The following is an 11,868-nucleotide window of genomic DNA, read 5'->3' as shown; positions in this document are numbered from 1 at the left end:
AAGGTACTTGGATTTCCCAACCTGCTCATCTTTATAAATTTTTAACTTAAAATAATTAAGTTAACGTTTTACCTTATGATTGTAGGATGATGTTGGCACAGCCACTTTCGACCTCAAATCCTTCACTCTTAATATCGATCTTGATAAACTTCAAGGTAAATGCATATTCTTTTTACAACGAAGAAATTTCTTACAACTTTCCTTACCATGACATGTTATAATTATTCCATGCAGGTAAATCTCATGTGCTTTCACCAGTGATCGAAGATGCTCAACCTCTTGCAACTATCATTCCTAGTATAGCAGTCGAAGGGAGCCACTCGACTGATGATTCTCCACCTACCCACAAGAGCGAAAAAGCAGACCAACAATGTTCCGGTAGCAACAATGCAGCTGGTCATCCAACTGGTAGTGAGGACACTTTATCTGAACAAGATGTCATGGAAGAAACTTCCAAATTAACCACAGCAGTTCCTCACGAAACCACAACTTTTGGGACCATAGTTTCTCCTGAAACTACTTCGACTCCTGCCCCAACAAAGCCTACTCCTTCAGAATTGGAGCAGCTTAAACAAACCGATCCTCTCAGCTTCCTCAAGGCTATGATGGATATTGATAATACTTTACTGTAATACGGTGAACTGACTTTTTATCGAAATGTTGCGGATAGCAAGAGTCGCCACCGATTTTTATTTTATCCAAATATCAGAAAGGCTAAAAGAACAGGAACAACCTTTTAAATAAAAAACTGAGTTCGGAGGGTAATTATGCAAAGGGAAGGTGTAAGGCACCCTTTGCATCCATGGTTTTCCATGGGCTCTTAATTGCTTTGCTCGTTTTGAAAGAAATGTAGAAGAAGAGAATACGGACTTTAGCTCGTAAATGAGCGTAGCCTTATTGAAGGTTTATGAAAAAGTGTAAGAAAAAGATTTAAGCCAGAGCAAGGCAATTAGGAGCAATTACCTTAATAATATAGAAAAAACAAGTCTTTTAGCCTTTCAAGGTGAAAGGGTCTATCCATGCCATAAGAGGGCAGGAAGTCTTTCGTTTGGATGTTTACGGGTCATCAAGTTATCATTCGCCATAAGACTGTCCCATGCCATAGAGAGGCAGGTAGTCTAAGGGAAGGATCAGAATAGCCTTCTTCGTTAGGCAACCAGAGGATACCTCAACACTTCGTAGGCAACTTCGAGGGACGAGGTCATATTTGGCGAATCGAAGGCAGCATCATTAGGGACTTATGACCTTGAGAATGAACTGAGAGCAACATTGCTGAGGTATCCTCGTATTCGAGGGACAAGGCTATTCTGCAAAAAACACAAGGCAACAGGCAACAAAAGAGGTTACCAAAAAAGTGTGCGTGGGTGCAAAAAAGTGTGTGTGGGTGCAACAATCATGTGATTCAATTCGAAATATATTATCTTGTAATTAAATGGCTCTAATTCAGTTCAAGGTTGCACTCCCTAAATTACTAACCATGGCAGAAAATATAAAACAGTCTTAAGTGCCTTTAAGGCCAAACAATACAAACCAGGAACAGATACATAAGAATATAGGGAAAGGAAAAAGAAACCAGCGGGTTTGACATAAGTAATAATTAAAGAAAGTAAATCAAGGTTTTAGGGTTACCGACTATTGAGCTTTGACGGTTGACTAACCCTGAAAAATTGGGAAAAAGGAAAATAAATACAAAGGGGTGAGTGTATGGCCAGTTCATTGATATTGAATATAAAACCATAATTTTAAATTAATAAGGCAAAAATAAATAATTAAATTAAAAGCAAAAATAAATAATTAAAAGGCAAAAATAAATATTTAAGAATAAAATCAGGGACTTAGCTTTGATCTGGTATGGTTCGTAGTCGGAGGAAACCCTGATGCTAACCCTGAAAAACTGGATGCTAGAATCAGTGGTGGTCGAATCTTGAAGGTTTGCCATGGAACTGCCGGCTGTAAAGCGTTGGATTAATCCATGCATGCATGCACAAGCTATGAATGTGTGCAAAACAGTCCAATGCTCACGATGGTAGTACCTCGCAAAAACAAGAAAATGGTAGGAACACAAAATGATATATCAAAAAAAGCGGCAAATATATAGACAAATATGGATCAAAATAACAAGAAGAGATCTAAAAATATATATTAAATTCTAAAATAGAAATAAGGAGGTAATTAAACAAGTGTATTTTTAACGTCATATATTTTTTGTTTTTTTGTAATTTTTGTTATGTAACTATCAATTATTTATGAACCATTTTACTAATGAGTGACATAAATATATTAATTGAAGTAACCTAAATAAGTACCAGTGAATGATAGATTATATACATGTGTTATAGAGGTTGTCGGCACACATATTCTTCATTACCGGATACATACCTTTCATCTTAAAACTCAAGAAATAATAACAATCAATATGGATCTTTTCAAGGTGCAAGCATCAGACCAAGACCACGTCGACAAGTGGCATTAAAATTAATTGAAATTAATTAAAATAAACAAAAACACAAATGTTAGAAATAGAGATAATTAACAAAACAACAACACAGACCCACATATATCCTCTTTCTCCTCACAAAAATAGAATAACAAAAAACCTTCTCCTTGCAAATCAAAACATCCGAACTCAGATCCATGTTACTCCGAAACAACAATCAATTAAACCAATAAACATGCTAATCGATAGAAAGTGTGATTACCGGATTGAAGGGTTTGGCCGGTGATGAGCCAGAGTCTGCGGAGGTGCATCTTCGTCGGAGCGTTGAACGGCGGGGCGTGAAGCGTGGTTAAACGTGGCGGTCAGATCGGAGGGGCCTTGGCAGATCTGAGCGGTGTTCTTCGGCACCGCTTAGAGATAGTGGATAGCGTGATTCGACGATGTTCTTCCGTGTCGGTGAGAAGTGCTTCACGCGATAATCTTCGGAGCAGTTAGCGGTTGCGTCGTTGATGGTTTTGCAGCGACGTCGAGGGAGTGTTGTGACTGACCGGATCCGATGCCGATTTGACTTTGAATCTCTTCCCACTCTTCTTCTTTGATTCCTGTTTTAACTATACAAAAAAGTTATTGTTATTATTATGTGAGACAATGATGATGATACAAATGGTGGAAGGTTTATAAGATTTGTGTTTCAATGTTTATATGGATTTGGTGGTGAAACTGTGTCCATCGCGGTGCTGATCGGAGGAGATCGGAGGGAAATTAGATAAGCTTCGTCAGCAACGGCGTGACTCCATGGTTGAGCAGCGGTCAGATTCATGGTGGTCGGAGGTTGCTGCGCGTGGAGATGTCTGATGCCATGGAGGTGATTGCATTTCCGTGTCGCCATGGGCTTGCGTTAGGAGTGGTTGCTGGAAACTGTTGAAGCGGTGAAAGTCGATTGTTGTCTTCGTACGTTAACTTTGTTCGATCCTCTCCTCTTCTTCTGCAAAAAAAAAAGAACAAATAACAAAAGCAAACAACAACCAACATAAATGCATTTGGAAATTATTTGAGGGAAACAAAGTTTATGGTGGGTTGAATTGGTATCTTGGCTTGGTGAGGTTTTGTGATGTTGATTAATTGTAATTGTTTGGACACTGTGAAGATGATGCGCGGTATGGAAGGTCGTGGACGTTTCACAGTTTCTTCAGTTCCTGAAACAAAATTGGAAGAGGGTTTTTGCGGAGAGTGGGAGAGAATTAAGTTAGGATTAGTTAGTCCTCCTCAAAAAAATAAAAAGTCAGTATATATAATATAATTTTAGGTTAAATAAAATAGGAAAAAATCAATGATTAATCAATATAATCAAAATTCTAAATCAAATATAATATTTGATTTTGATTCTTGACATAATTAATCAATTACATTAATTTTCTCTAAGAATGAAAATACTATCCTAAAAATGCATATTTATAAAAATTTAAACAAATAATCTCAAATCTTTTTATTTATGATATTTTGGTTTTTTTTTATGAATAAAATGAAAAAAAATGAAAAATCAATATTTTTAAAAAATACTTAAATAATGAATACGAAAATTAAGAATAAAAATGATAAAAAAACTATTTTTTGTGATTTTTAAATGAAAATGAAGTTAGTATTAAAGTTAGAAAATAAAAAGTAAAAATGTCAGAAGTGGGATTCGAACTCGGGACTTCTCGCTCTTGTACCTCTTACTCTCAAAGCCTTACCAATTGTGCCATGTCACTTAATCGATATAAAATGATATTTGTAATTATATGAAGGCAAATATTGGGGTATGACAGCTGCCCCTGTTCAATCTTCTTAAACCTGAAGATGTAGAGTGGTTTGTGTGCCTGTCGGAATTTGAAGGTGGAAGAGGATTGAACACTAGAATACCAAGAAATTTGTCTTTGTCGGAGATGGGCTTAAAGATGCCATCCAAGTGTTTGGAGAAGATGTATGATTGAGATGGGCTTGAAGATGCCATCCAACTTGATAGGCTTGAGAGTCAAAATACGTCGTATGTTAGGCCGTTTCTGAGGAATAGACTTAGGTTGAGTCGTACGTTAGACTGGGTCTAATTTGCAACAGCAGATGTCTGGAAAACCGTGCGTTAGGTCGAAGGACGAGTCGTGCGTTAGACTAATCCGATTTGCATCCGTAGATGGTCTGGAAAACCGTGCGTTAGGTCGAAGGATGAGTCGTGCGTTAGACTAATTCAATTTGCATCCGTAGATGTCTGGAAAACCGTGCGTTAGGTCGAAGGATGAGTCGTGCGTTAGACTAATCCAATTTGCATCCGTAGATGTCTGGAAAACCGTGCGTTAGGTCGAAGGATGAGTCGTGCGTTAGACTAATCCAATTTGCATCCGTAGATGTCTGGAAAACCGTGCGTTAGGTCGAAGGATGAGTCATGCGTTAGACTAATCCAATTTGCATCCGTAGATGTCTGGAAAACCGTGCGTTAGGTCGAAGGATGAGTCGTGCGTTAGACTAATCCAATTTGCATCCGTAGATGTCTGGAAAACCGTGCGTTAGGTTGAAGGATGAGTCATGTGTTAGACTAAATCCAAATTGCATCCGTAGATGTCTGGAAGGCCGTGCGTTAGGCTGGAGGATGAGTCGTGTGTTAGACTAAATCCAAATTGTATCCGTAGATGTATGGAAGGCCGTGCGTTAGGTCGAAGGACGAGTCGTGCGTTAGAATAATCCGATTTGTTGAGAAGTATTGACAAGTATTTGTTGGAGATTGATCTTGTCAGCATTGTTCGTGATGAGAGAAACGGGTCATACATTAGACCATATGTGATAGAGGACATCAGAGCGAATAGACCATATATATTGAAGGATGTCAGAACGAGTCGTACATTTAGACCATGTCTGTTGGAGGATGTCAGAACGAGTCATTCATTAGACCATATCTGTTGAAGGATGTCAGAACGAGTCGTACATTTAGACCATATCTATTGAAGGATGTCGGAACGAGTCATTCATTAGACCATATCTGAAGAGGAATGTCAACGAGTCATACATTAGACCATATCTTTCGGAGGGTGTCAGAACGAGTCATACATTGGACCATATCTGAGGAAGGATATCAGAACGAGCTATTCATTAAACCATATCTGAAGGAGAATACCAGAACGAGTCATACATTAAACCATATCTGATGAAAGATATCAGAACGAGTTATTCATTAAACTATATCTGAAGGATAATGCCAGAACGAGTCATACATTAGACCATATCTGACTGAGAATACCGGAACGGGTCATACATTAGACCATATCTGATAGAAAATGTTTGCTCGTTAGAGTTGATAAGTTATTTGATGAAGTTTTGGAATGTAAAAAAGGCTTGTCAGAATGAATCTTCAGCTCGATTATATCTGAGAGGAATGCTTGTCGAGGTGGAACCTGAAAACAAAGTTAGAAATACGCAATGTCATGATGCATTTATTATATGACGAGTCTCTCAAAATAAATGAGAAACTTGCATGTTATGTATGAATTTTTGCATTGTATGAAATGTATATAATGTATGACTATGATTTATGCTATCTTGAGTATCTCGACTGAGAAAATAAATCTCTAGGTCATTATGACTTTGATGACTGATCTTGTTTTGAAGATACACAGCTGGGTATTTATGATTTTGCTTGGGGGTGACCAGTAACTTGATGTACCCTGGCTGGGGATTAGAGATATTAATAAACCATGTTGGAGGAAAGAAAGGTGTCGGGGAACCGGCAGTGTTGAAGGTGTAAACTCCGTTGAGGAGCTAAGTCTTTATTAGGACGAGAGCAATTGAAGATATCTTCTTAATGATTACTCTGTGGGGATATGACCCTATGAAACCGACACTGTGGGAAGGCGTGAATGATTTGAACATTTCCCCTAGCGGTTATAATAACTGTCATTCTTGGACTTGTATTGATTGGGACACGCCAATGAGTATTGATCGAAGCGTCAAACATGCCTTGTATAGCTTTGCCCCAGCTAGTAGGAACTTTGGAAAGATTCGCCTCGCGAGGACTTTATGAGATGTGCGCTATGGGCGACATGCCCCTAGTAATCATAAACTTAGGATGATGCCCCTGACTGATCGAGTGATGGCTTCAGACCCACTTGGGTGCCTGCCCTGATTGTTTGGCTTTTGAGAGATTCTTGGAATCCTGACTTGATTTCCCCAAATTGATTGGGAAAAACGTGTCATCCCCCTTGTATACGTAGGAGACATTACCTCTTTGGAGTAATCTTTGTTGGTCGGGATAACTTTGATTCATTAGTCATACCCTGTGCAAATTCTTTCTGTTGCTAACATTTGAAATTATGTAGCAGAATTTGTGTAATAATGAATTCATGAGATGCAATGCATATGTCTGTCTTGAGTTTTTGAAAAACATAAAAAACAGGAGATGTAAAAGCGTGATTTTGTAAAAACGTGATGTTTGTAAAAACGAAATATCAACTCAGCATTTTTAGTGAACCTTAAGGAGTCAGGATACCTTTTTTGGTGACAGTATGCTTTCGAACTAACCATGCTTCAGTTAGGACTTTCAAGGGTTGTAACGTGGCTTGGTTCACGGTTTAAGAAACAAAGGATAATGGCTCAAAATTTATTTGTACCCATCCCAATCTTCGTGATGTTCTTCGATCCTATGCTCAGTTAACTTTGCATTTCATCTTTAGCAAAGCTTGAAGTGTTAACATTGATATTTGATGGTGGTTGAAGCACCAGAAGTTTATTTGGACAGTCAGTCATCCCTCTTTGCAATTCTTTTTGCTTTGGTCGAGGATTTGTAGTGACCTCTTTTTTTACTTTGATTTTTGTTATCCCTAACTTTTGCCTGAACTGCTTATTTTGTGATTACAGTCATCGGGATGTTTCGACTTTTGATAAGTCTCCTTCATAGGTTTTGACTTTACAGCTTTTTATTTTTGATGGATGTTGACTTCCTGTCTTAATGATTACGGGAAACCATCATTATTTGTGTAAAAGCGTACTGGCATGACTGAGTTAACTGAGTAACTACCCTGCCCCAGGTTATGATTAAAGGTTTTGAATTGTTCAAGAAAGAAAACTTCTACTCCTTAGGCTCAAAGGGGTTGACGAGGGATTAACATCCTTATTTCTCCACTGTTTAGGAATTGAAACAATGCCTGTACATCATCAGCATAGTCTGTTCAAAAGCATATTGTATGAGGTTGTGGTATCGTTTTTGTCATCCTCCCTCAAAAGGCTTACAGCGTTAGCAGGAGATGAGTATCATAAAACATATGCAAAGTAAAGACGCAATTTAAAATGAGTGATAGCGAAATGATTTGTTCAAGACAAACATATGCAATGCACTGATGATGATTATTAAAACAGATAATGTCTATCATGAGTCAAATGCTTAAACAAACAAAAAAAACTTGCAAATGAAAGTAGATCTAATGATCCAAAAGTTCGTCCGTCTAGACGTCAATCAGTCTTGTCATGACTAGGCATAGGAGCGGTGATCACCACAGGAGTTTCGGGAGGGTTGAATTTGATTTCCCCGTTATCGATTAGATCTTGAATCTTATTCCTCAATGTCCAGCAATTGTTTGTGTAATGTCCAGGAATGTTGGAATGGTACGCGCACCTCGCATTGAGTTTATAGCCAGAGGTGTTAGAATTCTTAGAAGCATCCCTCGGAGTAATCAATCTGATCTTCAACAGATGTTGTAATGTGTGAGCCGGCGACATATTGATTTTCGTGAATTGACGCTTAGGAGCATCTGGCTTGCGTCGTTGTTGTGGAACTGGTGTAGAGATTCAGAGTATCCGGGGTTCGAGCTTCCGGAATGTGTATCTGATAAGAATGTTTCAGAATGTCCGGAGTTCGAGTTTCCGGAATGTATATCTGATTGGAATGTTTCAGAAGTCTGGGGGTCAAGCTTCCAGAATGTTCATCTGATTGGAACTTTCAGGATGTCCGGGGTTCAAGCTTCCGTAATGTATATCTGATTGGAATGTTTCAGAAGTCTGGGGGTCAAGCTTCCAGAATGTTCATCTGATTGGAACTTTCAGAATGACCGGGGTTCGAGCTTCCGGAATGTATATCTAATTGGAATGTTTCAGATGTCTAGGGGTCAAGCTTCCAGAATGTTCATCTGATTGGAACTTTCAGAATTTCTAGGGTTCGAGCTTCCGGAATGTACATCTGATTGGAATGTTTCAGAAGTCTGGGGGTCAAGCTTCCAGAATGTTCATCTTATAGAAATTGATTTATTGATGGTATTTGTCTGACCAGTTGGTCGACCTGAAAGGCAAAGTTAGTTTTATGAATGCAAATGCAATCTTTTCAAGGATTTTTAAGGAATTTAGTTAGCAACATTAGAAAATGATTTGGTCGCATCTTCGTTTGAAGAACTCTAATTCTTGGATGTTCTTCTATGGGAATCAAGCTCACCATATCCAGTGGGTCATAGCCTCTGATTCGGGATACTTCTGAATTTGAAGGTACACGGCTAGAGGAAAATAAATCCTCTTGCCCCTTAATAGGTGTTGAGTCTCTGAATTGGAAGGTATGTGGCCAGAGGAAAATAAATCCTCTTGCCCCTTGATAGGAATTCAGTCCTTGATAAGAGCACCTGAAATTGTGCGCCCTAAATTCCTAAGATCCTTGAAAGGGTTAGTTAAATCATGTTATGCTTATGATGTCATGATGTCATGATGTTATGCAATGCATCAGGCAAAGCGTAAGATAGTAAGGACGAGTGAGTCCCACACGAAAAACCTGCAAGAAAACCAAAGGGTTAGTAGCAAGCACAGACAAGTCACACAAGTGTCCTTAGGTTTAAAGGCTTGCGTGAAGTTCGTAGGTAAGTACCCTCCCCACTGAAGTTAAGTTGGTTCAACCTGTCCTAGAATAGTAAACGGGATCTATGGTGCTCATATCCCTGATCTTTCTCGCGGGCATTGTCTCAACATGGCACTCGATCGGCCAGCCAAAAGCATCCCTAGAGTCCAATCTCAATGAGTGTAGCATCGAGTATCAACCGGCTTCAGTCAGGAATCCGAAGCCAGCCATCTCGCTACTTCTTATAAGCCAAAGTCAAGTTCAACTAAGGTTCTAAAGGTGAATTAGTGCTCATGACACCACGCGGTAGCCAAATGTCTCCTCGATCAGATTCAAGGGCCATCAGGACAAACCAAAGCGTCGCACTAACGGTGGCCACCAGTTCAACCATAACGATACATGTCGTACAGCTTCCCTGGTCTCATGCCACATACTTAAGGTACACTAGATCCGGGTGTAGGATCTTTCACACAGCAGAATTCCCAAAACAACCTTGAAAATTAAAACAAGCAAAACAAACAATAGAAAACAATTAAAGTGAATCCTAAACTTTTAAGGTAACCCCTCTTTTATCGAAATTCATCCCCAGGAGAGTCGCCAGTTCTGTAATACGGTGAACTGACTTTTTATCGAAATGTTGCGGATAGCAAGAGTCGCCACCGACTTTTATTTTATCCAAATATCAGAAAGGCTAAAAGAACAGGAAAAACCTTTTAAATAAAAAACTGAGTTCGGAGGGTAATTATGCAAAGGGAAGGTGTAAGGCACCCTTTGCATCCATGGTTTTCCATGGGCTCTTAATTGCTTTGCTCGTTTTGAAAGAAATGTAGAAGAAGAGAATACGGACTTTAGCTCGTAAATGAGCGTAGCCTTATTGAAGGTTTATGAAAAAGTGTAAGAAAAAGATTTAAGCCAGAGCAAGGCAATTAGGAGCAATTACCTTAATAATATAGAAAAAACAAGTCTTTTAGCCTTTCAGGGTGAAAGGGTCTATCCATGCCATAAGAGGGCAGGAAGTCTTTCGTTTGGATGTTTACGGGTCATCAAGTTATCATTCGCCATAAGACTGTCCCATGCCATAGAGAGGCAGGTAGTCTAAGGGAAGGATCAGAATAGCCTTCTTCGTTAGGCAACCAGAGGATACCTCAGCACTTCGTAGGCAACTTCGAGGGACGAGGTCATATTTGGCGAATCGAAGGCAGCATCATTAGGGACTTATGACCTTGAGAATGAACTGAGAGCAACATTGCTGAGGTATCCTCGTATTCGAGGGACAAGGCTATTCTGCAAAAAATACAAGGCAACAGGCAACAAAAGAGGTTACCAAAAACGTGTGCGTGGGTGCAAAAAAGTGTGCGTGGGTGCAACAATCATGTGATTCAATTCGAAATATATTATCTTGTAATTAAATGGCTCTAAGTCAGTTCAAGGTTGCACTCTCTAAATTACTAACCATGGCAAAAAATATAAAATAGTCTTAAGTGCCTTTAAGGCCAAACAATACAAACCAGGAACAGATACATAAGAATATGGGGAAGGGAAAAAGAAACCAGCGGGTTTGACATAAGTAATAATTAAAGAAAGTAAATCAAGGTTTTAGGGTTACCGACTATTGAGCTTTGACGGTTGACTAACCCTGAAAAATTGGGAAAAAGGAAAATAAATACAAAGGGGTGAGTGTATGGCCAGTTCATTGATATTGAATATAAAACCCTAATTTTAAATTAATAAGGCAAAAATAAATAATTAAATTAAAAGCAAAAATAAATAATTAAAAGGAAAAAATAAATATTTAAGAATAGAATCAGGGACTAAGCTTTGATCTGGTATGGTTCGTAGTCGGAGGAAACCCTGATGTTAACCCTGAAAAACTGGATGCTAGAATCAGGTGTGGTCGAATCTTGAAGGTTTGCCATGGAACTGCAGGCTGTAAAGCGTTGGATTAATCCATGCATGCATGCACAAGCTATGAATGTGTGCAAAACAGTCCAATGCTCACGATGGTAGTACCTCGAAAAAACAAGAAAATGGTAGGAACACAAAATGATATATCAAAAAAAGCGGCAAATATATAGACAAATATGGATCAAAATAACAAGAAGATATCTAAAAATATATATTAAATTCTAAAATAGAAATAAGGAGGTAATTAAACAAGTGTATTTTTAACGTCATATATTTTTTGTTTTTTTGTAATTTTTGTTATGTAACTATCAATTATTTATGAACCATTTTACTAATGAGTGACATAAATATATTAATTGAAGTAACCTAAATAAGTACCAGTGAATGATAGATTATATTAATGTGTTATAGAGGTTGTCGGCACACATATTCTTCATTACCGGATACATACCTTTCATCTTAAAACTCAAGAAATAATAACAATCAATATGGATCTTTTCAAGGTGCAAGCATCAGACCAAGACCACGTCGACAAGTGGCATTAAAATTAATTGAAATTAATTAAAATAAACAAAAACACAAATGTTAGAAATAGAGATAATTAACAAAACAACAACACAGACCCACATATATCCTCTTTCTCCTCACAAAAACAGAATAACAAAAAACCTTCTCCTTGCAAATCAAAACA

Source organism: Vicia villosa, unplaced genomic scaffold (genome assembly GCF_029867415.1).
Source record: "Vicia villosa cultivar HV-30 ecotype Madison, WI unplaced genomic scaffold, Vvil1.0 ctg.002103F_1_1, whole genome shotgun sequence".
NCBI lineage: Eukaryota > Viridiplantae > Streptophyta > Magnoliopsida > Fabales > Fabaceae > Vicia > Vicia villosa.
This window is presented reverse-complemented; position numbering follows the sequence as displayed.